Source organism: Mustela nivalis, assembly GCF_964662115.1.
Source record: "Mustela nivalis genome assembly, chromosome: 5".
Taxonomy (NCBI): Eukaryota; Metazoa; Chordata; class Mammalia; order Carnivora; family Mustelidae; genus Mustela; species Mustela nivalis.
Window position 1 is genome coordinate 73711752 of NC_139024.1, and position 27313 is coordinate 73739064.

Here is a 27313-nt window from a genome sequence, read left to right on the forward strand (position 1 = left end):
CACCAAAATGTAATCATTTGATTGTATTCTCATTAAGACTGAAGGAAAAATATTTAACCTTAAGAAAAAAAGCAAAGTTAATCTTTAAAGACACAGTTTCTTAAGCTCTGACTTGAAAAACTATAACATGAAAGCATTTCCCCATAGTGGTATTGTCACATCATATACTCTTGTGACAAACTCTCCTCTTACTATTCCTTCTCCAGTCCTCACAGTAAAGATACTATAATGGAAGTTTTAGAAAAAAATTCTGTTGGTTTCAATTTTTCTTAAATCAGCTACAGTTCAACAACCTGAAATACTTAAAAATAAATTGGAACTTAATGTTTGGTAACTCAATCATAGCATGTGCTCACCCAGTCAACATGAGCACCAAGTTGTGATGAAATGAAACCATCCCGCTAGAATATCCACCCCCCACTCCCCAGGACTCTCAGGATGCGATGTCATATCTATCACTCGCCAGGGGTTACTTCCTTCTTGTTACCACAAACACTCCCATTGTCAGAGGTCTGAGTGATACTTAAGTCAAAAAAAGGACTAAACCTTGCTTTTGCTCCCAAAATGCAATAAAAATACATACAGTCACCTTCAATAATTATCTCTTTACACATTTATCCTTCCCCAGAATAATTTTTGGTGGTTTTAAGTAGGTAAAATAGTTTTGACTTCCTCTCTTTCCACAGTAATGATTCACCTTACATCCAAAGAAAGCAGTGCTGATAGCATCAGAAAAGGAGGTAAAAGTTCAAATAGTATACCTGAGTGCTTTCTCAGTCCACTCATTAAAAATTAACTAGGATATGAGAAAAAAAATACAATCCCTGGAGCATCTCAATTAGTTGTTCTAAGGGAGGACCCAAAGTTGCTGGCATTTTATCAAAGATTTTGGGATGATTTTACCATGGCATATGAGCAAGGCAGTTTTCACTTTAGTTTTTCACTCACTTTCACTTATTAAGTTTTTTGCTACGTTCAGCAAAATTAAAGCTGGAAAAAATCTTGGAGATCATCTAGTTTGTGCTTCTCAAGCTTAGATAAGCATGCAAAGCACCCGGGGATCTTGTAAAATCTGTAGATTCTGTGTCTGGAAGGGTGAGGGGAAGACCTGACCTAACAAGCTCTCAGCTGACTTTGATGTGGCAGGTCTAAAGACCAGACTTTGAGCAGCAAGGAAGTTCTTCCCCCTTAGCTGTGAGAAAATAAGAAACTGAGATCCAGAGACACTCTTTTTTAAGGTAAGAGAGCCAGAAAATGACCAAAATGGCACCAGAATCTACATAATGACTTCTAGTCCAGCAGCTACTACATGGAAGAAAACTTTATTTCTTTAAAAAAAATTAAGAAAAATATTTGAATTTTCTGTAGAAAACTGGGAGCCGGGGTGGGGGGGGACTAAAGTTTGTTATAATGGGATTTTGGCAATTTAGAATATAAAAATGATTTATGGTGTGTGGTTATTGTAAAGAAATTAGGGAGATTTCTACAATTAACCAGTAAGAGTTCATTTTGTGTTTTTTGCTTGTGTGTTTGTATGCAGGAGGCCTAAATATATGGTAAGAGAAAAAAACAAACTGAGAGAGAAATAAACAGACCATGTACAATAGCACAAGAAAGCACCAAGAGGGAGAAAAGGAAACAATAACAGAAAATAAAAGAGACCAGGCTGACAAAAGAAAAATAGGAATAAAAGCAGAGAGCTAGAAAATTAAACACAGATTCTAGTATAAAAGGAAAACATAGCAGCAAAGAAGGAAAAAAAAAAAAAAAGAAGGAAAGAAAGGAAAACCCAATGGGATAGAAGGATTCCTGGAAAAAGACCATATAAAATAAATCATAGGAGAATAGCAATCATGGGAAGATAGGACACTTAAGAGAAACACAAATATATATAGAAAAATATCTGTCTTATTTGGTATTAAAAACCAAAAAAGAGATTATATTTCACTTATCATGGTTTTTATATTTTTTTATTATATTTCCAAAATAACAAATACCAGTTTCTCTATAACCAATTGGAACCTGAAAGATGGCCATGGTCTTAGACAAGGAAGCAAGAACTCTGGAAGAAGAAATCCTACAGGTAGAAGAAATTGAAGAGAGGACAAGGTTTAACTAAGTCCCAAAGCATTCCATTCTCCTTACCCAGAAACTTTCTTCCTAGCCAGGTGACCATATGTTTTACCATACAGTTCAGGATACAGTCTCCCTGAAAGACATAGTTCCAGCTTAACAGAATGCTCCAGGCAGTCAAGACCAACAGTACTGACCTTCTCCGGAAAGCATCTCCCCTTGACATGTATCTATGGAAATAAACACACCCTCCTTGCCTAGTACTGCCTATTCCGTCAGTCTTTCAGACATGGGCAACTCTGAACCCAGTTACTGTAGGAAGTATTCAGGTTGTGGTTCTCGGGAAGTCCATTGACTTATTTTCACCGGCCATTTCCATTCCCTGGCTGTGGCTCATTTCTAGACAAAAACAAAACTTGTAATCTCAAGGAAGAAAATTAAAATTGTTGAAGCTTGCTTGTGTATAAATCAGACATTGCTAATTCAAATGTCTACAAGGACAGGGAAGGTCCTGTCCATGAGTAAAGCTGGCCTACATTAAGAAGAACACCTGCCAGGGCACCTGGGTGGTTCAGTGGGTTAAGCCTCTGCCTTTGGTTCAGGTCATGATCTCAGGGTCCTAGGATCGAGCCCAGCGTTGGGCTGTCTGCTCAGCGGGGAGCCTGCTTCCTCCTCTCTCTGTCTGCCTCTCTGCCTGCTTGTGATCTCTGCCTGTCAAATAAATAAATAAATAAAATCTTCAAAAAAAAAAAAAAAGAAGAAGAAGAAGAAGAAGAACACCTCCTCCATGTGAACATGGCTCCATGCATCTGGCTCCAGTGGGTTCTGCCATGCAGAAATGCAGGCCCACTGCTGCCCCAGGTACCTGTTTTACAAGAGATACAAGAAATGCTGATTCCTATGGGTAATCTCCTGATTTCTAAATGTTGATAACTCATTCAACTTTGTGTTGCTGTTATTTGAAAAGAATGTTTGCAATCTTGTTTTAGAACCTGCTTTTTTTTTTTTTTTTTTTTTTTTTTTTAAGAAGATGGGGGTTGCCTGGGTGGCCCAGTGGGTTAAAGCCTCTGCCCTTGGTTCAGGTCATGATCTCAGGGTCCTGGGATCAAGCCCCGCATCAGGCTCTCTGCTCCACAGGGAGCCTGCTTCCCCATCTCTCTCTGCCTGCCTCTCTTCCTACTTGCGATCTCTCTCTATGTGTCAAATAAATAAATAAATAAAATCTTAAAAAAAAAAAAAAAACATTTTAAGGAAGATGGAACGTTATCTGCGGGGATCAAAAGATAAAGGGGGGGCGCCCAGGTGGCTCAGTTGGTTAAGCAGGTGCCTTCAGCTCGGGTCATGATTCCAGGGTCCTGGGATCGAGCCCCCCACATCAGGCTCCCTGCTCCGCAGAGAGCCTGCTTCTCTCTCTCCCCCTCTCCCTGACGCTCTGCTTACTTGTGTTCTCTCTCTAACTCTGTCAAATAAATAAAATATTTAAAAAAAAAAAAAGATAAAGGGGTAAACATGATGGTAGGAGACAAGTGGACTCACCACCAGTAGATCTCCCCCCGGAAGCAAGCATGCTTCGCACTATTAGAAGACATCGTTGCCTCCTAGGAAAGTGGCAGGACGGCAGTTCTCACAGGAAGGCTTGCATGATGAGATGCATACTGCAGACAATAAGGTAAGCTCCCTGCTAGCACTCGTTCTTGTACCTTTACATACTGGGAGCCTTTTCTTTCCTTTCACTTATCTGTCATTCATGTCATTTACAAGACTAAGTTTGGTTCTTGGATTTTGACTTGAAATCCCCTGGGTGACCCTTTCTCCCAGGAGTCAAAGCCTGATGGAGAAGCCACAGAAAAGTGCCTACCACCCTGGCACAGGTTTTAACTGTGCAGATTGCCTGGGAGGGGCAAGACTGCCTGTGGAGGGGGAAGATTTCCACGGCCTCGGTATTCAGCATTAATCTTCACTGATTAAGAGATATGTTTCTTCACACGATAATCTGCTCCTTGAGTTTCCTGAATGCCCTGCTGTGGCTGACTATCGTAAGGTCCGTGTCAGTCTTCCAAAACACATCTGAAACCATCCAGGACACATTCCAGCTGTAAATGGGAGGCACTGACCCAAGTCCAAACAAAAACAAAAATCATCCAAAACCTCCTTTCTTTCCAACATCACAGGCCTCTGAATGATATGTTTAGATTCTCCCAGGCTGGAGTTCTTCCAGACGGGGCTGCAACCAAAGTTACAGTGAATATCTCTGCTGATTGATTACAAATCAGTAAACCTACCTGGAAACACATGTCAGAGGTAGGAGGAAGAAGGCCGGCCTATAAGCATATGACAACAAAGAAATGAATTTTTGTGCTGATCACTTGCGTAAATTTAAGAAACAAAGTTAATGATTAAAAACAAGAAACATTAATGATGGTTGAACACAAACAGATACACACATGAATATCCCCTTTTCAAAATTCACTGATTCCTATTTTTCCTTTTTGATTTAGGCTGTCCATGGAAGAACAAATTAGTGGTTTAAGACTAAAATAACAAGTTTACCAGGTGGTGGCTGCCAAGGTATACCATACATAGATAAAAACTCCATCTTTAGACTCACCTTGGTTTATAACTCTGTTTCAAAATTTCCCTTGAAGGTAATTGCCTATGTCAGTTTCCTGACAGACAATTTTCAACCAGCTACTTCTGTTATGGTTCCCCTAAAAAAAATCTGTTGGTTGGAGATGGAGAAGTTGTTGTAATTATCATTTGTCATTAACACCTTTTATAGTTTAGTAGAAGGACAGCAAGCAGGGGTGTCTGTTGTGTTCCGGTTAGGATTAAGCATGTCTGGTCCTGTCTGTAGGGGGTGGTAGCAGAAGGGTCAGGAGAAAAGGAAGTGGTTCTGCCAAGAGTCCAGGTGACTAATGAGCCTTCTGGAAAAAGTTTATGTGGAGGGGACTGAGAAGAAATGCAGCTCTGCGGCCCCATGAACAGCAGGTAGAGCAGTGCTCAGGCACCCAGCCTGTCCATTGCTGAGATGGTTGTTATTTCTTAGCTTCCCTCACTACTCTGGTTTCTGTCTAGCCCCTGTGGCATGGAGCATGATTTCTACAAAGATGATGGCTCTTCTTTCAAGTGAAGAAGCTGTTTCACACACACCACACACATAATTCTGAGACACATCAAGTGAGATATGAAGGTGTGAAAAATACATTTTCCCCAATGAAGAACAGCACGCCACTGGAATATTGAGAATCCAGTGGGCCTCGGTAATAACCAAACTCTTCCCCAAGAATGAATAATAGCTTTTTGTTCATTGAATTGTATATCCCAAAAGATATGTTGAAGTCATAATCCCCGGTACCTGTGAATGTGACCTTATTTGGAAATAGGGTTTTGTAGATGTAATTCAGATGTAAATTATGGCGAGGTCCTGAATCCAGTATGACTACTGTCCTTATTGGAGAGGAAAGACACAGAGACAAACACATGGGAACAACGCCACATGTCAGTAGAGGTGGAGATCGGGATGTTAGAGCTTCAAGCCAAGACGCTGATGGCCACAACCTGACACTAGGAAGAGGCAGGGAGCCCCCCGCTCCACCCTTCCAGGTTTCAGAAGAAGCACAGTCCTGCCTACATTTGGACTTCTAGCCTCCAGAATTGTAAGATGATGAATTTCCATTATTTTAAGCCATCCAGTTTGTAGTTCTTTGTTATGGCAGTCCTAGGTAACTAATTTACAAATCAAAACCAATAAAAGTTGGTTCCTCCCTCATATAATAGCTGAAGGTGGGTTCCTAGTTGACAGGATCTAAGAACTTTCCATCTTGTGGCTCTGCCATCTGCTGGGGTAGCTGCCAACAAACTACATCCCTGTGCTTTTTTTTTTTTTTCCCCACACACATTGTTACATTAGTTTCAGGTGATTCAACAAGTTTATACATTATGCTATGTTTACCACAAGTGTAGCTACCCTCTGTCCTGTTACAATATCATTGACTGCATTCCCATGCCTCTCTTTTAAAATAAATTGTAAAGGGAACACTGAGGAATTTAGGCATTTACCCACTGTTCATGCCTGCTTTTATACAACAGCTGAACGGAGTACGTGGAACAAAGGACCACATGACCCTCAAGACCCACCATATTTACAGTCTTGCTCTTTCCAGAAGAAATTTACAGATACCTGCCCCAGAGCATCATCATCATTTGCATCTGACCAGCAGATAGGAGAAGAGAGTATGGAGGGGGCAAAGCTGTCCTTCCCAGCAACGGCACATTTCATACCCAAATAGCTAGCATTGTCTAGAAATTAATTACACAGTTCAAACAAATTGCAAGAATGGCTGAAAACGTAATAGAGTTATATATCCAAGAGGAAGAGAAAATGTATATTTGAGGGAACAACTGGCAGACTCAGCCCCTGGGCATCGATGAAAGATGTCACCTACATCAGTGCAGTGGCAGCAGCCATAAGGGCCACCTGTATGAGGTTTCATGGAGTCCAGAAGTTTTAATGAGGACATCACCAAAGGAAGTCAAAGCTAGTACAGGCACTGAGGGAAGAGACAGAAAGATGCCCCATTGTAGCCGAGAATGCTGTTTTCCAGAGCATACAGGCCACACTCCCTGGGGACTTCCAGTAGTAACTGATAAGAGAAAGCAGCCTTTCTGCTGAGAAGTTCCACATTAGCAGGTGGGGGATAAAGCCAGAGAAATTGTAAAACACATTTACAAGTTTTGAAAGTTACCATACCATTTGGGAAAACTCATCTCCGTTTTACCCACTGTTTTCTCAATCTTGCTTATATACTAAGGATCCAGAGTATAAAAGTAGTGCTAAAGAATCTACGATGTAATCCACTTGGGCACTAAACATCAACAATTGCTAAGATCACTAAAAAACAGACAATGAGATATCATGTGCCTCCTAATCATAGAGTCTAACTCTGATTTGCCTGGAATCTTCCCCTAACTTTCCCACATCCTCTTAATCCATGGAGTTCCTTGCTTCAAGAAAAGGGCAACACACAGCCAAGAATGGCAATCATCAGTCAGCTTACAGTTTTACAATACAAGATTTTAAACCCATAGCAAGACTGTTGCCTGAATGCTAAGGCTTTTGATTTAGCAGAAGTCAGGCTTTCTGGAGGAAGAAAGGGGCTTTGCTGAAACTTCCCAAGGCTGAGCATTTTGCATATAAAGCCAAACGCAAGGACTCAGAGCAATAGTTAAATGTCCTAGAGTAGAAAAGAAAGAAGATAGGGCCACAGTCATTTCTTAGAGGACAGGAATTAGAAAGGAAAAAACATTTCTGTGCTAGAGTAAGTAGCAAGAGCAAGAGAGGGTCAAGGTAACAGCCATGAGGGGTCTACTTCCCTCCTCTCCATCCAGGGTTCCAATCTCAGGGACAGAGAGGTCAGCCAGTAAGAGAAGCACCCAGAGAAGTTTAGGAGGATCTGAGGAGCCATTGTTGATGCTATGCTTTCCTGGGCAGAGACAGAGCCCATCATAAATCTTCCTGGGAAGTTCTGCATTTGGAATGGCACAGCATCCAAAATGGCAGCCAGAGGAGCTATGGACTACAGTCTCCACAGCTAAGGAAGGTGCCTCAGTGTGAGCTGAAGGACCAGCTCCCCAGAGGTTCACACACTCCAGTGAGGTGTGGAGCTCAAAACCAAAAGTCCTCATGGGCTCTAATGTGTAATGCCAAGGTGTTCAGAACCTGAGTCCTAAAGGGACCTGCAACACTGATGAGGAGTCTCAGAATCAAAGGGACACAAGCTTCAGTTATAGCAATTAGCAGGATGCTGAAAAGACGAGTCATGGACGGGGACAGGCAAGCCAGGCACTGCATGGTGAGATCCACAGGACCAAGAGGACAACAAATAAATCACTGCCAAGCCCCCATGCTACTGCCCTGATTGGACCTCCCACCTTGCTCCCAGATGCCACTGACAGAAATGGGAAGAAATCCCTCTGGACACCCTTTTTCAAAAAGTGATCAACCTTTGAAATGATAGATAACTAAGATATTTAATTTTTCAAAAAAAAATCATTGGATCGAATTGAGGCTACTGGGGTGGAAGAAATTAAGTTATCCTTTCTAGGCAGAGAGGAGGCCTGAAGAGTAAAACTGAGACCAATTCAAAAAAAAAAAAAAATCACATATCTGCCTTCCTAAATAGTGTATAAATTTCAATCTGCTATAATAGATAAAAATTTCCATACGTGGGTTAAAGCTGTCACCTGTCAAAAGCCACTTCACCTACTATTTAAACTTCTACTACACATATGCACACATGCGCAAGCTTTGCTACCCTTTCATACTGATATCTGACACTATCTGGACACCCACATGATCATAAAAATTGCTAAGACAATGAAATATGACACTTACAGAAATTCTTAATCTCCCAAGTTTTAGAATTCCATGTGTGAGATAATAATACATCACAAAAGTTGAAAGCTCATTTGACAAATGGAAAGATCTGGTTTTACTTAAAATTCCAAAATTTGATTCCAAAATGAGGGGGCTTTCAAGAAGAGGTGAATATCAAGAGAAAAGTTTAATTGCCAGGAACCTACGAGTGGTGTACACTCCTCCCTCGTGCTAGTCAGTGGTACCAATGTGGAATCAGCGTGCTAGGCATCTACCAGGCTGCCTCAAAGACATGAAATCGCATATGGGAGCTCCAGTGTCATTGAAGCCAGAATGACTCACTGACAGTAGCCCAGCCTGAGTATGTCACTGGAAAAGGATTTCTGGTCGCACATCGGGTCTTTTCAGCCCCACCCACACACATGGTTTACAATCATCATTCAGCACATCATTTAAAAATACAACGTGCAAAACATGCACCGTGGAATACAATGCTGAAAAAGTTAAATTAGACATTAATAAGACTGAGGTGGTGAGTGGATGCAGACTGACAATTTGAGTGGTCTTTTCCCACTCTATTATCTGTGATGTGGTTGTGTGCAGATTTGGTTTAACAAGTTTATAAACAAATCAATCTGCCCTTAGCAACCAAGAGATTAACCCAGCTAAATAAAGAAAGCACAACCACTAAGAATGTTTCCTAGTTGTTTTTTTTAATTTAATTTTTTTTCAATGTTCCAAAACTCATTGTTTATGCACCACACCCCGTGTCCCATGCAATATATGCCCTCCATAATACCCACTACCAGGCTCAACCCATCCCCTCCAAAACCCTCAGTTTGTTTCTCAGAGTCCACAGTCTTTCATGGTTTGTCTCCCCCTCTGTTTTCCTCCAACTCACTTCTATACATCTCCCAATGTCTTCTGTGTTATTCCTTATGCCCCGCAAGTAAGTGAAACCATATGATAATTGACTCTCTCTGCTTGACTTATTTCACTCAGCATAATCTCTTCCAGTCCCATCCATGTTGATACAAAAGATGGGTATTCATCCTTTCTGATGGAGACATAATACTCCATTGTATATATGGACCACATCTTCCTTATCCATTTGTCCGTTGAAGGGCATCTTGTCTCTTTCCACAGTTTGGCGACTGTGACCATTGCTGCTATGAACATTGGGATACAGATGGCCCTTCTATTCACTACATCTGTGTCTTTGGGGGTAAATACCCAGTAGTGCAATTGCAGAGTCATAGGGTATCTCTATTTTTAATTTTTTGAGGAATCTCCACACTGTTTTCCAAAGTGGCTATACCAACTTGCATTCCCAACAACAGTGTAAGAGGTCCCCTTACCCCCACATCCTCTCCAACACATGTTGTTTACTGGCTTATTGATTTTGGCCATTCTAGCTGGTATAAGGTGGTATTTCAATGTGGTTTTGATTTGAAAATCTCTGATTGCTAATGATGATGAACATTTTTTCATGTGTTTGTTAGCCATTTGCATGTCTTTTTGGAGCAGTATCTGTTCATGTGTTCTGCCCATTTTTTGACATGATTATCTGTTTTGTGCGTGTTGAGTTTGAGGAGTTCTTTATAGATCTTGGATATCAGCCCTTTGTCGGTAGTGTCATTTGTGAATATCTTCTCCCATTCTGTGGGTCTTTGTTTTGTTGACTGTTTCCTCTGCTGTGCAGAAGCTTTTGATCTTGATAAAGTCCCAAAAGTTCACTTTTGCTTTTGTTTCCTTTGCCTTTGGAGACATGTCTTGACAGAAGTTGCTGTGGCCAATGTTGAAAAGGTTACTGCCTATGTTCTCCTCTACAATTTTGATAGATTCCTGCCTCTCGTTCAGGTCTTCTATTCATTTCGAGTTTATCTTTGTGTATGGTGTAAGAGAATGGTCGAGTTTCATTCTTCCACACATAGCTGTCCAATTTTCCCAGCACCACTTATTGAAAATACTGTCTTTTTTCTACTGTATATTTTTTCTTGCTTTGTCAAAGATTATTGGACCATAGAGTTGAGGGTGCATATCTGGCCTCTCTATTCTGTTCCACTGGTCTATGTGTCTGTTTTTGTGACAGTACTATGTTGTCTTGATGATCAAATTTTTGTAGTAAAGCTTGAAATCAGGCAACATGATGCCCCCAGTTTTTTTTTTTTTCTTTTTCAATATGCCCTTAGTAATTCAGGGTCTCTTCTGGTTCCATACAAATTTTAGGATTGTTTGTTCCAGCTCTTTGAAAAATGCCAGTGGAATTTTGATTGGGATGGAAAACTTCTAGACTCTTTTTATGAAGCCAGCATTACCTTGATCTCCAAATCAGGCAAAGACCCCACCAAAAAAGATAATTTTAGACCAATATCCCTGATGAATATGGTTGCCAAGATTCTCAACAAGACCCTAGGTAAGAGGAACAAATAGCACATTAAAAAAATTATCCACCATGACCAGGGGGGATTTATCAATGGGATGCAAGGGTTGTTCAACATTCACAAATCAATCAACGTGATAGAACAAATCAATAAGAGAAGAGAGAAGAATCACATGGTCCTCTCAATTGATACAGAAAAAGCATTTGACAAGATACAGCATCCGTTCCTGATTAAAACAATTCAAATATAGGGATAGAGGAAACATTCCTCAGCTTCATAAAATCTATCTATGAAAAACCCACTGCAAATATCATCCTCAATGGGGAAAAGCTGACAGCCTTCCCTTTGAGATCAGGAACAAGGATGCCCACTCTTACTGTTCTTGTTCAACATAGTACTAGAAGTCCTAGCAACAGCAATTATTCAAATTGGCAATGAAGAAGTCAAACTCTCTCTCTTCACAGATGACATGATAATTTATATGGAAACTCAAAAGACTCCACCCCCAAACTACTAGAACTCATACAGCAATTCAGTAATGTGGCAGGATACAAAAATCAATCTACAGAAATCAGTTTCGTTCTTATACACTAACAATGAAAAAATAGAAAGGGAAATTAGAGAATCAATTCCATTTACTATAGCACCAGGAACTATAAGATACCTGGGAATAAATCTAACCAAAGAGGTAAAGGATCTGTATTCGAAGAACTACAGGACACTCACGAAAGAAATTGAAGAAGACACAAAAAGATAGAAGAGGATTCCATGCTCGTGGATCAGAAGAATAAACATTGTTAAAATGTCTATACTGCCTAGAACCATCTATACTTCTAATGCCATCCCGATCAAAATTCCCTAGCGTTTTTTAAAGAAAGACTAAAGTGACAGTATCCTGTTAGTTACATTTCTATATTATAAATAATAGTAAAATGTATAATTTTAATCTTACATTGAGTGTCAATACATAATCAAAATGTGGAGTTACTCTTACAGGAGTTCTGGAACTAAATAAAATACCTCAGATGAAACTATCAGACATCATTTCAGTTTATTTCAATGTCAAGAGTTTCACCTATTGGTTCCCACAAATGAGCAACATTTGGACTAAAACACACTTTAGGGAAATGTTTAAATGTTTTGTGTTTTTTTTGTGTGTGGTTTTTTTTTAAAGATTTTATTTATTTATTTGACAGAGAGAAATCACAAGTAGATGGAGAGGCAGGCAGAGAGAGAGAGAGGGAAGCAGGCTCCCTGTTGAGCAGAGAGCCCAACGCGGACTCAGGACCCTGAGTTCATGACCTGAGCCGAAGGCAGCGGCTTAACCCACTGAGCCACCCAGGCGCCCCAAAATGTTTTATGTTTTATATGTAAATTTGTTTTATTATTCTTAAGTAAATAATTATTGGCCCTTTTAAAATAGAGTCCCAATAAAGTGTCTGAATCTCATAAATGTTACAGCCTTAATGAAAAAAAATTCACAAACTCTCATCTGATATTTCCAAAATATAAAACCATTGAACAGTTGAATGAATTCCCAATGCTTCCAATTAATATGCTTGCAAATCTTTGATAGATACCTGTATTTTTAGCAACATCTAAAATTGTGAACATTCTCTAGCATCTTTCCCTCCATTTTCCAGGTGAAGTATCTGAGGATCTGAGAAAGTCACTCATATTATTTGGATCACAACTGGGTTTAGACTCCAGGTCTCTGAAAACTGGTGGAGGGACCTTGTACCTTCTTCCACAGCTTCCTCAGGTACAATTTCTACACCAGCTTCCACTATTTGAACTACAAGAGCAGCGACCAAGGAAGGGCAGCAAATGAATGTATTCAGACAACAAATCAAGACTGAGGTTGAAACAGCATCTAAATCAACACAACGCCATTTTGTCTCCTGAGACTACTGTGTAGAACCCAACGTTTTGGGGGCCAAGATTGGCAAGAATATACAGAAGCAACTCTGGCTCCAGCACCGCTCCACACTTGAGCCTGAGAAATAGTTGTTCTCATTTCTTTTGTAAAGTATTCAACCCTGGAAAAACAGTTAATACCACCCTCTATTCATTGTAATCTCTTAATTCCCATTGTCTTCTTCAAGCCTGAGGCATGTGTGTTTCAGTAATCCTTCCATTTAGTCACCATAATCTGCAATCTCTCCTCCTAATGCTAGTAATCCTTGGGTTCTACTCGAAGTGGAGGGCAAAAACTTCCCAAGTTAATGTCTTGTCTTTTTTTCAAACACATTATCAAGTTAAAGACAATTCTCTTTGGCCATCAGAGGGTGAAGTGCATTTGTGTCCATTGTCCTCTTCCTTGTTACACATTTTCTTTAAATGGTTTCAACAACTATAAGCATGTTGATTGATTTTTTTTCCAGCCACTTGATGAAATGCATTAATTCAAAATGAGCCAGCACAGCACAACCTAATTTGCATTTCAGAAAGTCATAAAGTTTCATTCAGCTAGCAGTCTTAAACTTTTCTGTGTGTAGACACACATTTTGCTACCACCCTTGCCTCACCTGTCCCCCCAGAAAAAGAGAGAGAAAACAAAACAAACAAAACCAGCACACATGGTGTCTACAGCAGGAAGGGGGAAAAAAACATGCTTTAATGAGAAAGGGTTATAATAATGAATAAAAGAGTAGGTGAAGAAAGAAGAAGGTAGACAAAAGTGGTCATTTTGTGTTTTTTTTTTTTTCCAAGAAATTGAAGGAGGGTATTAAGAATGTGGGAAACAAGGGGTGCCTGGGTGGCTCAGTTGTTAAGCCTCTGCTTTCAGCTCAGGTCATGATCCTAGGATCCTGGGATCGAGCCCCGTACCAGGCTCCTTGCTCAGCAGGAAACCTGCTTCTTCCTCTCCCACTCCCCCTGCTTGTGTTCCACCTCTCACTCTGTCTTTCTCTGTCAAATAAATAAATAAAATGTTAAAAAAAAAAAAAAAAGAGTAAAACTGAGGTGAGAGAGAGAGTGAGCAGCTTCCATGGCTCATCTAACCTACCTTAATCATCTACACTTGGCTCTACCCTGCCCTGCCCTCTTAGTCTAAGGTAATAATTATAACAAGAAAGTTGGCAGTTTCATGTCAGATGTGGAAGAAAGTAAATAATGAAGTCCCTTGAGAAAAAGAAAGAAAGTAAAAAGTAAAGGACAGGGAGAGAGGAAAGGAACGAGGGAGCAAGGAAGGAAGGAAGGGGAGGATGCTAAAGCCAAATAACTAAAGATCAAGAATGTTTGGTTCTTATTTTAAACCCCCAGCTTACTTGCCAAGGGACCTTAGGCAAGTCACATGACAACTGAAATCTCATAAATAAGATGGAAAATTACATAGTTCTTTCTCAAAGGCTTCTGAAGTATTATAATTAGTCATTTAAAAGTACCAGGGCACAAAACAAACTGAGGGTTGCTGGGGGGAGGGGGTTTGGGAGAAGAGGGTGGGATTATGGACATTGGGGAGGGTATGTGCTTTGGTGAGTGCTGTGAAGTGTGTAAACCTGGTGATTCACAGACCTGTACCCCTGGGGATAAAAATATATGTTTATAAAAAATAAAAATTTATAGATACTTGAAAAAAAAAAAAAAAAGTACCAGGGCATGGGATGCCTGGGTGGCTCACTCGGTTAAACGTCAAACTCTTGGTTTCCACTCTCAGGATCGTGAGATCCAGTTCTCCATCCAGCTCTGAGCTTAGAGCAGAGAATTCCTCAGACCCTTTCCCTCTGCCCCCCACCTCCACCTCATGTTCTCTCTTTCTCTCAAATAAATAAATCTTTGGAAAAAAAAAAAAAAAGAAAAAGTACAAGTGCCGCCTACATAAATCCTAAGAAAGAGGAAAATAACCCTAATATATAGACGAATGCCATGAGGGAAAAATAAGTAATATTTCAAAGTTCAGTGGGCAGAAAATGACAACTAACAATTGTGATGAATTCAAGTGCCACCTTGGAAAATCAGCTAACTGTTTTGTAATACAGATCCTGGCTCTGGCAACAGCCACATCACTCAAAGTGCCCAAAGGGGAAAACGGAGTGACACCCTAAGGGAGCTAAAGTGGAAACTAATCTTTGTGAGGTACCAGTTGTTTGGGCCAGATTCCAAAAGCTGAACTTCCCTTCCTAGAAGATTGCTGGTGACCAAGTGAGAACCCTAAACTATCAGAGCATCTGTGAGTCAGGAAAGGAGCAAAAATTCATGCAGCACACTTAATGACCATCAAACTCTCATGTGTTGGTTGATTGGTTGGTTGGTTGGTTGGTTGGTTGGTTTTTTCAGCCAAGCTGAGGTATCTGCTTCTGTTTACTTGTGAAGCCGTGAGGAAGTGCAGTGAGCACAAATAAATCCAAGATTTTAAGCTTGTTTTCTGGGCTTTATACATAGTAGAGAACCTTTATATTAATAAGTGTTACTTGAGCACCTACTATTAACCAGATTCTATGCTGGCCCCACAGAACCAGCAGTGAACAAAATGGAGTCCACACTCACATCTGTATGGTTTGGGATACAGAGATTAGTAAGTTGTGCAAGGGTTATGAAGAGCATATAAACAAAACACCTGATGAGAAACAAGAGTCTTACTTGGGAAGTGAAAGCTGAGTTTTTCTACACTGTAGAAAGATGTATGTGAGTGAAAACTACAAAAATATAACCACGAACCCACCACAGCCCCTTTTACCACTTCAGAAGAAATAGCTAGAGACATTTCTGAATCACCTAAGTCCCTTGTCTGAGATCACAGCTGGCATTTCGGGTGGGACAAGTCTCCAATCTTACCATCCAGAATGCCACAAAACATTTGATATCCATGGTCTCCACCTCCCAAATCTAGCATCACCTCCTCACCACCATTACTGTGATCGCCCAGAGTTTCCCCATTCACTTTCTTTCTTTTTTTTTTTTTTCCCTCCATCCACTTTCAAACCCTCCTTAGGGAAGCAACCCCACTCTCCCCAGAGAAGCACTCCCTTTGATGCCCTTCTACACTTGCACTTAAGCCATACCCGCATTAGCCCTTTCTCTACAATTGCACTTAAGCAATACCTGCATCAGGGAGCTAGTGCCGTGGAAAGAACAGATGTACCTTTGGTTTGGTAAAGACTTTCATCCCAGCTCTACCGTTTATCATTAGGCAAGTTAGTGAAGCACCTGTAACACAGGTGATAAGGCACACTCCAGGGGATGATTATAAGCATAGTATTAAATGATACAGGTACAAGGCCTCATAAAACGTCTGACCCAATGTGGATGCCCAGTGAGATTATCCCAATAAAGTTACAGAAGAAGAAGAAAAGAAAGAAAAAATATTCCTTAGCAAAGTAATTCTCTTAGATGATGACAAACTCTGTAATTACGTGGTAGGTACCAGAGCGCTAAAGCTACACCGGCTGGGCCCAGCAAAGGAAACAGGATCAGAGGCTGCTTGGCCAAGCCTTTCAGGACACAGCACCCTGCTCCATTGCAAATCCTCCATCCATTGCAAATCCTCCATCTGGCTCTCCAGAAACGCGGGCCCTAACTTCTAGAAGGCTAGCACTCACCAAAACTCTGTGTTGCTCGTTCCGGTTGTATATATTAAAGTCAGAAGTGCTACCAGACATCAGCTACTTGTTTCTATCTTTGCCATAATTATTATTGTGTGGTCTGTCAAACACAGGCATAACCCCATCTCTCAGGTAAATCTGGGTGTAGCTCACATCATCGGCCGGTAGGTAATATTATCCTCGCGTGACCGCTCAGGGAACTGACAAAGTTAACCAAATCAAACGCTATGATAACAATTGTAGTAGTAGCTACAGTAGCTATTTTCCATGTTAATCATCATATTTATTAAAGAGTGTGTTAACAATAGAAGTATAGTATTACACTTATCATTAATAGTCACATTTATTATTAATACATTGGTTACTGATTAATAATCAATCTCACTTAATGGTGATTCACTATGTATCAATCACTCCACTAAGTGACCTAAACACACTTTCTTTTACTTTATTTTTTTAAAAGCTGCAATAAATACTATTATTATCCCTATTTTATCAGGGAGCAAACAATAACTTAAATAACTTGCTCCCAATCATACAGCTAATAAATGATGAAGACAGAATTTCAACCCACATCTGTTTAGTTTCAAACACACTAAGCTATATTGTCTTTCCTGATATGCTTCCAAGTGATGCTCAAATACAGTGGACAACAGAGTCTTTCAATACAGGGGCTTTCACGGAAAATAAAATGCTTTGGGAAAGAATGCATGTAATTAAATAGATCACGTAAACTTCCCCTACATTTAATTAAGGGCTTAAGGTAAAAAATGGGTGGACAGTCTGGGCCTTGAAAGCAGCCACGTTGCCTTTGCCCAGTGAGGCAATGTTGGTCAGGACCCTGTGGCCTGGCCAGTCAGTCACTGGCCATAGACCAGGCCAACGAACAGACCAGCTGGGCAATATCAGGAACAGTAATAAATGATATTTGTAGAGAGTAAGAACTAAATGAGTACATCACTACATACAGTTTAATTTCACCTCTCTCTAAATTTTATTATACAGAGCATCATACAATCTCGGGATTTTTTTTAAAAAACCAACCTTCCATTTATAGTCACGGTGAAATTCTGGGTTATATTTTTAACCTGTTTCAACTGTAGAGTCCTTAGCACCCCTTGACTTCCTGGGTGATTCCACTTCACCTAAGTCCCCACCTCTAAAGCATCGTACACAGTTGGGACTGGGAGAGTGCAGAGGACAAGAGGTGGCTGCAGGGACCATGCCCTCCAGTAGCACTGTCTCTTATGACAGTAGACCACTCAATATGATCTCTCTAGTAAATGGACAAACAACCAACATAGACATGAGATGGTGTTTACTAGTTGTTGAAATGCAATGCTTTTCTTGGAAATTTCATGTTGGCTCTAGGAATATCAACACTTTCAATTTGCCTAAAATATATACAATCTTGCAAACATAGCTCCCTAGAATTAATTCCAAAATGATATTCTTTCAAAGCAACAGCTCAATACTAAACTAACCAAGATTCATAAGGATTTTAAATGGCATGATACTATGAGCATATTTATTATTTTGGTGCAGGTCACAGCTAAAAAGAAAAAAAAAAACTTAATTTAATAATAGGGCACCGATAGGAAGATAAAAAGAGAGAATAACTGCTGGACAAATAACCCAGAAAAACAGCTCTGAAACCCTACCCTTTTTTTCATTTTGTGCTTACTCACACATTTCTCCCTGACTTCCTATCTCTTAAACCTTAAATTCCCTTTTGTATGTTTTAAATTCTATCTGCTCGTCAAGGCCCAATTCAGTTCTTACCTCTTTAGGGACACCTTCTCTCCCCCATCAGCTGGCCCACATAAATCTTTCCTTCATTCGAGTGCCTGCAATTGAAAATATAGCTATTATCTTACAGCTTAACTTTCAAATATCCGCTAAGTGATTAATGTCTGCTCATTTTAACCCCTAAATAGCATATAAGGATTTGAAGTTATGGCTAATAGTTGTTATTAATATAAACAATGATAACGAACCAGCACTTATTACTTACAGAGGACTTACCATGTACTGAGCACTTATAAAACATTACTGAGTCACCACCACAACTCTATGAGACAAATATTATTATATCCTCCTTAAACATATGAGGAAACAAAATTCTAGTCAGAAAATCATTTTTCCAGAAGACAGAGCCACCATTCGAATCCACCACCTAATCCGGCTCTGTCTTTTCCCTCTGGAGCAAATAGGCCAATGTGTTACACAAACTCTAGCTCATGATGAGGACACTGTCTTTACTACAGCTGGATGACTACTGCTGGGAAAGGTGGAAAACTCCCAAATGCTGGATTATGGATGAGGATGAATTCATAAGAACAATGGGCAACTGTTATAATTCATTTGGAAAAATGCCCAAAGTCCAAATTACCCCAAAGATCACTGGAAGATGCACATTGAGTATCCAAACTTAGTCATTGACACAGAAGAAAGCAACCATCTGTTCTTTTGGTGAATGATAGGTTCTTCAGGATTCAGTGAAAAAACCATCTTCAGACATCCTCATGAAATAAAATGTACAGTATAACAAAAAAACAAATCATGTGGGATATCTGCCATTGAAATACTAAGACCACAGAGATGGTAGGTTAATATAAACCCTCAGTCAGAATGAAGATTTGCTTTTACAAAATCAGAAGGTTTTGACCTAGAATCTATAAGGATTGAACAAAAAACATGATAGCATTTTACAGCATAGTTAGAAAAGATTTTGAATAAATTTTTAGAGGACCACACTTAGCTAAATAAAAGGAAGAAATGGAGAGCTAGAGATGCCCAACTATACCAAACACAAAATGGAAACCAAAAGAGAGTAATAAACAAAAAAGTTAAAGTGACAAGGCTGTAATCTAACCTGAAATTGACTAAGGGTGCTGACCATGAAAGCCTTTCCTGACCTTCCCTCCCACCCACCCCCCACCTCCCCTCACATTCCTGGGTAGCCCCTTCTTCTGGGAACAAAATGCCTGGCAGCAGGAAAAGCAGCACAGCCAGGTTTATGACAAGGATAAATTGCATTTTCTCCACTGGGTGCCTGGTGCTAAATGGAATGTTGGCTGTAAATATCCCGACGCCCCTCCCTTTTCCTCTCTTAAGGCTTCTTCCCAACATGCTAGCCCAGCATTCTCCTTCTCTCTTGTCCAATTTGGCTCCTGCACCTTATCGTCTACCATTTTCCGGTTCTCTCTTCAGTTTTCCACTTCCCTCCTCTGTCCTGCGGACTGTGGGGAAGTGAATGACAGTCTAAGAAGATTCAGAATCCCAGTACTCCCAGCACTCAGACATTCAATTTCCAAAGTACTAATTCACACTTAGTGTAAGTGGAGTGTTCAGTTTGTTCTAAAGTCTGTTGATTCATACCAGAAGGTAATTTCTTTTGACTTTTTTAAGCTTATTGGTTCCCATTTCTCTTTTCCAGAAGGCCTTTAGTAATGGTGTTTATGTGATCTTACACTAGTTTTGAATCACTTCTATTTTCTTTCTATAGCCATCCTAAAGCCCAGGACCATAAACATGCAATACTTTTTCTGGCAGTCTTTGATAATTATCACGGAGGTCTATATTTTTTGCCATAAAAAATGTCTTTAAATTAAGTGGAAAATTATTTTAAGGCATAACTATATAAAAATTATCATATATTAAAGAATACAATTACATAGAAAAATCAGGAAGTCTATTTTGAAATTCTGAAAGTCTCTAATTGCTGCAAACTTGACTGATTTTTTTCTTCTTTTTCTATGTTTCTTTAAAAAAGAAAAAGAAAAGCTGAAAAAAAATATATACATGCATAGCTTGATTGACCAAAACAATCAAACAAAAGAGAAGGCAAAAACTGTGAGCCTTTACTACCTTCCTGACAAGGAAAAGTGACTGAGAATTGGATGGGCACATGGGAAAAGGAGTAGAGGAATGTAGACACCTATCTGCCAGTGACATAAGGAGTTGGTGACAAAGCTTGAGTAGAAACTAGGGATGTTATCGTTGTCTGGAAAGCTCTGGAGAGAAGTAAATTTATTATTGAGAAAAGCTTTTTAGTCCTAACAGCCACTCCAGTCATAGGAACTGCTTCCTTGCAACCTCATTAGGTGGTTCTAAATAATTTAGATAATCCAAAAAGGAGAGAAGGGAAAGTCTGAGCTCTAACCAGGACAGGGCTGAAACCGCTCTTCACAAGGAGTAGTATGGAGCTTGTCTCAGCGAAAAAAATGAATTGATGACGAACCTCCAATTTGGATGTTAGCCCCTTGGAAGTGATAATAACCCCATCAAATTCCCAAGAGGAAACAGCCATAGAAATAAAAGGAAAACACCACTACAATGTTTAAAGCTGAAGAGCACAAAAACACTGGGCAGAGCCTTACAAAATGGAACAATAGTCCAAGTAAAACCTGAACGGCAGGAGCGCCAGACCGTGAAATGGAGAAACAATGCGTGCCGAAGTGGGATTTAAGACTCAAAAGCCGCTATTAATTCAAGTAAGATCAAAACAGAAATCAATCTATTCATGTGACTTCCAAAAGATCATTAAAAACTAATTACTTTCTGTCTACCTCAATCGCTTTGTTGCTTTAGCTGGTAAATTGTTCTTCCTCACTCTGGGTCTAGCTGGCTGTGGAATAAAGCAGTGTGTTCCAACTCAGATCACAGTGAGTCAAGTGGCCCCTTCATAGAGCCCAGACTCCAAAGTACTTCTAAGCATTATCACAGACTCTCCACTTATCAGCACAAAGCTTATGTATGCAACTGGATTGACACCTAATTACATAAAGCAATGTCATGCGTTATTCCAGTTTCAAAAAAAAAAAAAATCAAACCCTTCTTTGCTAGGGCTACGGTCAGTGATTTGAAAAGTTGGTATACCCATTCTCTTGGGCAGAAAGAGACTCCATGACAGTAACAGGGCTCATTCTTATTTCTTTTCCAAATCTGATGCAATTATCAAAAAGTCAAACAAGAAGAGAAGAAAATTGGCTACTCAAGTGAATTTATTCTGTCAAGTGGCAGTTTCTTCAAGATGGGTATTATTGCTAAAAACAAAACAAAACTTCTAAAAATATTTATTTTCATTGGCCTTGATCAATAATCTCATTTCTCATTCAACCTAAATTTGTTGACTTACTTTCCTTCAAAATAAAACTCCCGATCTTCCTGCCATTATATGTATATATTTTCTAGGAGAAGATTCCATATATAAATTATTTCTGAGGAAATGAAGTGGCTTCCAGTGTCCCACAATCATATTTGTAAAAGAATAAATATCGATAGTCAGAAAAAAAAATCATTTTTTAGAATCTTATTTGCAGATGAACTTAGAAAATGACCCAGAATAAATGTGGTAAAATATGATCTTAGATATTAAGACTTGCTCTTTCCTGAATGCTTGTTTATTGTGCTTTTGTGATCATATACAATATATGCATTTCAGTGCCTGAATTAATATTTACTTTTAAAGAGGATGGTTTATATTTCCTAAGTACTTACAATTTTCAAATTTTATTGCATATTACTTTCTCATTTGAAAGTCACAAAATTTCTATGAAACAGATCTTTCATTTGGGAAGATATTTCTTCCAACTTTATAATATATGGGAATCACCATGGTCATATAATTTGTAAGAAATAGAGACTAGAATAGAACAGTCTCCTCGCTCCCAGCACTGTTAACATAGCTACTGAGGAAAAGAGGAATTAATATCAAAAGTCTTCTACGCACCAGGCCTCACTCATGCTTTATGAACATTTCATTTTGTCTTTCTGACAGCTCTATGAGATGGATATTATCTTTCCCACTGATGTGTATACCAAAATTCAACAATTATGAATGCTTTCATCAAATTTACTCAGCTAAAATATGGCAGAGTTAGAGTTCCAATGTGGGTTTTCTAACTACACAATCCATGTTCCTTCTCTATCTTTATGCCATTTCTACTTACAAATTGGAAGCTACAGGCTTTGTTGCATAAAATTCAAGTTTAGTCAACTGGAAAATTCCACTCATTTAAAAGTAAAGTAGATGATATTGATGTTCAGAAATTATAACTTAATACAATCACAATCAAAGCCAAATGCCAACATGCAATCACAACAACCCCCCCCCCTTAAAGAAATGTCTCTCAAGAACATGGCATAGTTGGGCTAAAAAGTGTGCCCTTACTCCATACAGCAATGCAAGCATGATTTGCGTAACAATCATCCCTCCCCTCCTTTCTCCAATATACTATTTCTTCTCACTATGTATCACCTACCTATTTTTCCCCCAGGGATGAGGAGTTGATGATAAATAGAAATCTCCTCAACACAAAAAGGTCAGGAACCCCCACTAATAAAAAAGCAGATTTATTGCTAGAGGGTACAGTCTAACTCTCTTGAAGAGCATAATGCAAGGAAGCATTAAAAAAACACAAACTTCTAACCATGTATTTGTATGTCTTAGCTCTGGAAATTTAGGGCTGTAGGAAAAGTGGTCCGCTAGGAGAAAGTGGGAGGTTTTTTCCTGGTAGGGTATAACAGAGAAAGGAATACTCAAGTTGACAGGAAAATTAAGACAGAAAGAATCTTAATTTCCTTAATCTTAAGGCAATGCTAACAGAAAGAAAAAACTAATTAATTAATGAGACTGGGTTTCACTCATTCTTAGTATAAAAGAAATTTATCTTATTAAGAAGATAAAAGATAAAGGGTAAAACCCAGAGTTGCTGGGACCAAATGTTGTTGAGCTGCCCTGAATATACACCATAAACATACCTTTTACAAAATAATGATTTAAGTTAGTTAACTCTGCATCCCAAACTGAATAGAACTTCTAATTTAGTTTCTTTACCTCTTCTCCTGAACTTTTCTACTCATGTCACCTTCACTGCCCTGCCAGCTTGGCAAGCATAGAGTGAAGAAATTTCTCCCCATGCCAAATGGCATCTTAAGTTTTGCAACAGCACAAAAAAAAAAAAGAAAGAAACTAGAGATTTATGCCTGCACAACATCTTTAGACCTGCTACTTTCATGGAATCTCTACTAAGTCAGCAAAATCATTCTCACTGATTTACTGTGTGTGAAAACATGACTAATTTTGACTACTTAACTTACTTGACTGATTACATTGATTAGAAGCACAATTAATTAAGTATAATTGCTTTTTATTTGCTTTGCTTTTAATTACATTTGATAACTCAAATTAGACAAAGTAGTCAACTTTTTTTATACTGCTATTTAATTAGGATGATTAGACAACAGTCCAAAACTCCAGATTCAATTTCAATTACTTATCCATTGAGAAAAACTCTTTTATATAAATACATAGTTTATCCTAAGTACATTTTCTTTAAAGCAAAGGGTATCTATCTTTAGAAAAAAAAAAACTATTCCTATAATTTAATACATACAAACTCTGGGTAGAGATTAGTAGAGTCATTATATGCTTTAATATAGCTACTACCTCTGTAAGATAGCAAGATTTTTTTTTCAATTTTATTGATGAGGAAACGTGCAGAGTTTAAGAAAATTGGAAGTATCATGGAATTTTCTGATTCTTGAATCTGGAGTTGGAGGTGGCATTATTTAAACGCAATACCACTTGGTTTAAAAAAAAAATAAAAGGCAGAATTTCCTACAGTTATTTTCTACACCAAAATAACTAATTTCATGGTAGACATCACAAAAACTGGAGTAGCATATACTTTGTCTTGCTGGTACAAAAGTTAAAAATTAACTTGGCAAGAAAAGCAATTCCTCTACTCTTAACCTGAGAGGTAAGAAAGAAATGCTACAGCTTTTATTTTTAGGTGGAAAATTTAGTATAACTAGATGAACCCATAGCTGAAATGGACAAATTTTCCAGAAAAAAATATGTGGCTCACCAAAACTGGCTCAAAGAAAAGCTTGAAAGATTCACACAAAGGAATAACCACTGAAGAAATTAAAATAATTATCAAAATGTTATACTTCAAAAGGCACCCAATCTAAGTTTTCACTTGGAAATTTTATCACACCCTTAGAAAATAGATAATTCCCCTATTATATAAACTTTTCAGAGCAAAGAAAAAGATGGGAAGTCATGTGACCCACTCTGCTGAGCAAATATAGCACTGATACCAAAACAAAACAAAGCATAAGAAACTGGGGCCCAATCACATTTACAAATTAAGACACATACATATTAAATAAAACATTAGCAAATAAAATTTATAGATGTATTTTTTTAATTAAATATCAAGATCAAATTTTATTTATCCCAGGAATGCAAGGATGGTTCAATAGTAGAAACTCCATCAATTCTTTGTATTAAAAGACAAAAGACAAAAGCTAAATAATGTAGACATTGGATGAAATTTAACACCTGATTTTTTTATCTTAGCAAACTAGGAATAGAAGGAAAATTTTACCTTAATAATTAGAGTGTCAGTAGTTGAATTATGTAAGCACCATACTTAATGGATGAAATATTAGAAGCAGTATATAAGTAAGGAATAATAAAAGATACTGAAATTATCATTATCTATTCAGTTCTTACTTCTAAACTTATCTATCCAAGAAAAAAAAAAAGAGATATAAGGATCAAAAAGGAAGAGACAAAATTATCATTATTTAAATATGATATTACCATCTACTCCCAAAAATCTGAGAAAATCACCTTATAAGTTTTTATAGTTCATTACAAAGTTTATCAAGGTGGTCAAATAGAAACTGCAGAATAATATATATATATATAATATAATGTATATTTAAAACACACATTTTTTTTAAAGTGCTGTAGATAGCATAGGGCCATAAAAAATATCTCACATAAGTAAAGATAAAATGGTCTGGAAAGATACACATCAAATTAAACATTGTTGGTACTTCTCAAAAAAGGATCAGGATCGATGCTGATGATCAAAGGAGAGTATAGCTTTATATATAACACAGATATATTATATATAACACAGATATATTATCTATAACACAGATATATTGCAGGTTCAGCTCCAGACCCCTGCAGTAAAGCCAATACCACAGTAAAGTGAGTCAAATGAATTTTTTATTTTCCTAGTGCTTATAAAAGTTATGTTTCCAGTATACTGTAGTCTATAGGATATACAGCAGCATCATGTCTAAAAAAAAAAAACCACTGTACATAACTTAATTTAAAAATACTTCACTGCTAAAAAATGTTAACCATCATCTGAGCTTCCAGTGAATTGTAGTCTTTGACCATAGTCCACCATAATAAATCATAATAATAATGAAAAAGTTTGAAATATTGTGAGAATTACCAAAACGTGACACGGCGACACAAAGTGAGCAAACACTTTTGTAAAAATGGCACCAACAGACTTGTTCACTGCAGGTTTGCCACAAACGTTCAATCTATAAAAAATTCAGTATCTGTGAAGCACAATAAAGTGAAGTCCAATAAGATGAGGTATGCCTGCATTGCTTTTATGGCCTAAATATATTTATTAAATATTAATAAATGAAATTGAAAATACGCAAGAAAGAGTTTTAACTATTTCTATATTTCATACTATTTTTAAAGTTTGCATTATTATTAACTCAAGGATAGCATCAGGAAAATAAAGGAGCATAACATATATAAGCTCATAAAAGCTAACTTAGCTGCTAAGTATGCTTTATTATTGAGTTAATATCTTTGAGAACTGGTTTACTGACATTTTAAAATTTTGATAAATACAATTCAAGAATATTAAGGTCAAGGACTGAAAAACATTTTTACTTATTGTGAAAAAACATTGAAAGTTATTATTCAAGATTATGACAATTAAATTTTTTAATACTATTTTTCAGAAGAGACTACTCTATCATTGAATTTCTTTTTCTCTCTCATAGATATTAAACATCTGGTAACCAGGTTCCTTTATGTACTTGTGAGAGGCTTGAAAAGTTCAGAATGATGGATATCTGTTCCCAAATCAAATAGTCACCTTAAAAAATGATACTGAACTTTTCAAGAATTCCATGTAGACTGACAACTTACTTCTTTATGGACAGTACACCTAACTGTCAAGGGCAATCTTGGTGTGAGCTTCAGATGATAAATATACTCTGAATTCAGTGTTGAGAGAAAAGAGCATATGTTCATTCTAAAAGGAAAGATATAAAAAGTACACAAAACTGCCCTATCAAACTCATTATACCCATTAATATTGCATAACAAATTTGATTCCTTATAGTAAAAACTAGCCTTTGGAGAAATATAATTTACTCTCAGGTGTTCAGATTGTTAAGATCCAGAAGATTTTTATTTATATCAACTGATATTAACCTAATCATAACATACATTTTTGTATTTCACTATCAATATAAAAATCATGCTCATTTTTATTCACATCTTCTCTAATTGAAAAAGATCATGGGGTATCTGGGTGGCTCAGTCAGTTGAGCAACCAACTCTTAATTTAGGTTCAGGTCATGAAATCAAGGCTGGCATCAGACTGTGTGCTCAGTGGGGGAGTCTGTTTGAGATTCGCTCGTTCTCCCTCTGCCCCTTCCCATGTGCACTCTCTTCTCTCTCAAATGAATAAATACATCTTTAAAAAAAAAAAAGAAAACGATTTTTATTTTTGTCTACTCACACATGAGAAGGAAGAGTATCAACAATTCTATGCACTCTAGAAATCTTTCTCAATCAATTCTGAGGCATGTGAATGAAACTGAGTTGTAGAACATTTTTTTGTTGTTGTTATTAATTTCTTAATGAAAAGGCCATTCTTTTTCATTGGATATTGAAGCTCAATGGGCAAAACTTATTTCAGAGGTGCTCAACTTCCCTTAGACGATGAGATTATAACTTTAGGTCATTACTGACTTCAGAAGCTTTTCAGCCTCACAACTCTGCAGAGCCACTGTCTATGTGTACTCTATGTAAAACATGTACTGATTTTCTGGAGTTCTCTCCAGGAACGTCTTCAGAACCTGAACCT

General features: G+C 38.1%; 1 long non-coding RNA gene across 1 annotated transcript in view; it reads right to left on the minus strand.

Moving 5' to 3' along the window:
* LOC309864450 overlaps positions 1-27313 on the minus strand; it is a 101260-nt gene that overhangs the window by 43530 nt on the left and 30417 nt on the right. Inside the window, exon 5 of the long non-coding RNA XR_014311530.1 lies at positions 18159-18223. This is a non-coding gene — a long non-coding RNA (uncharacterized lncRNA). The remainder of the gene's footprint in view (positions 1-18158; positions 18224-27313) is intronic.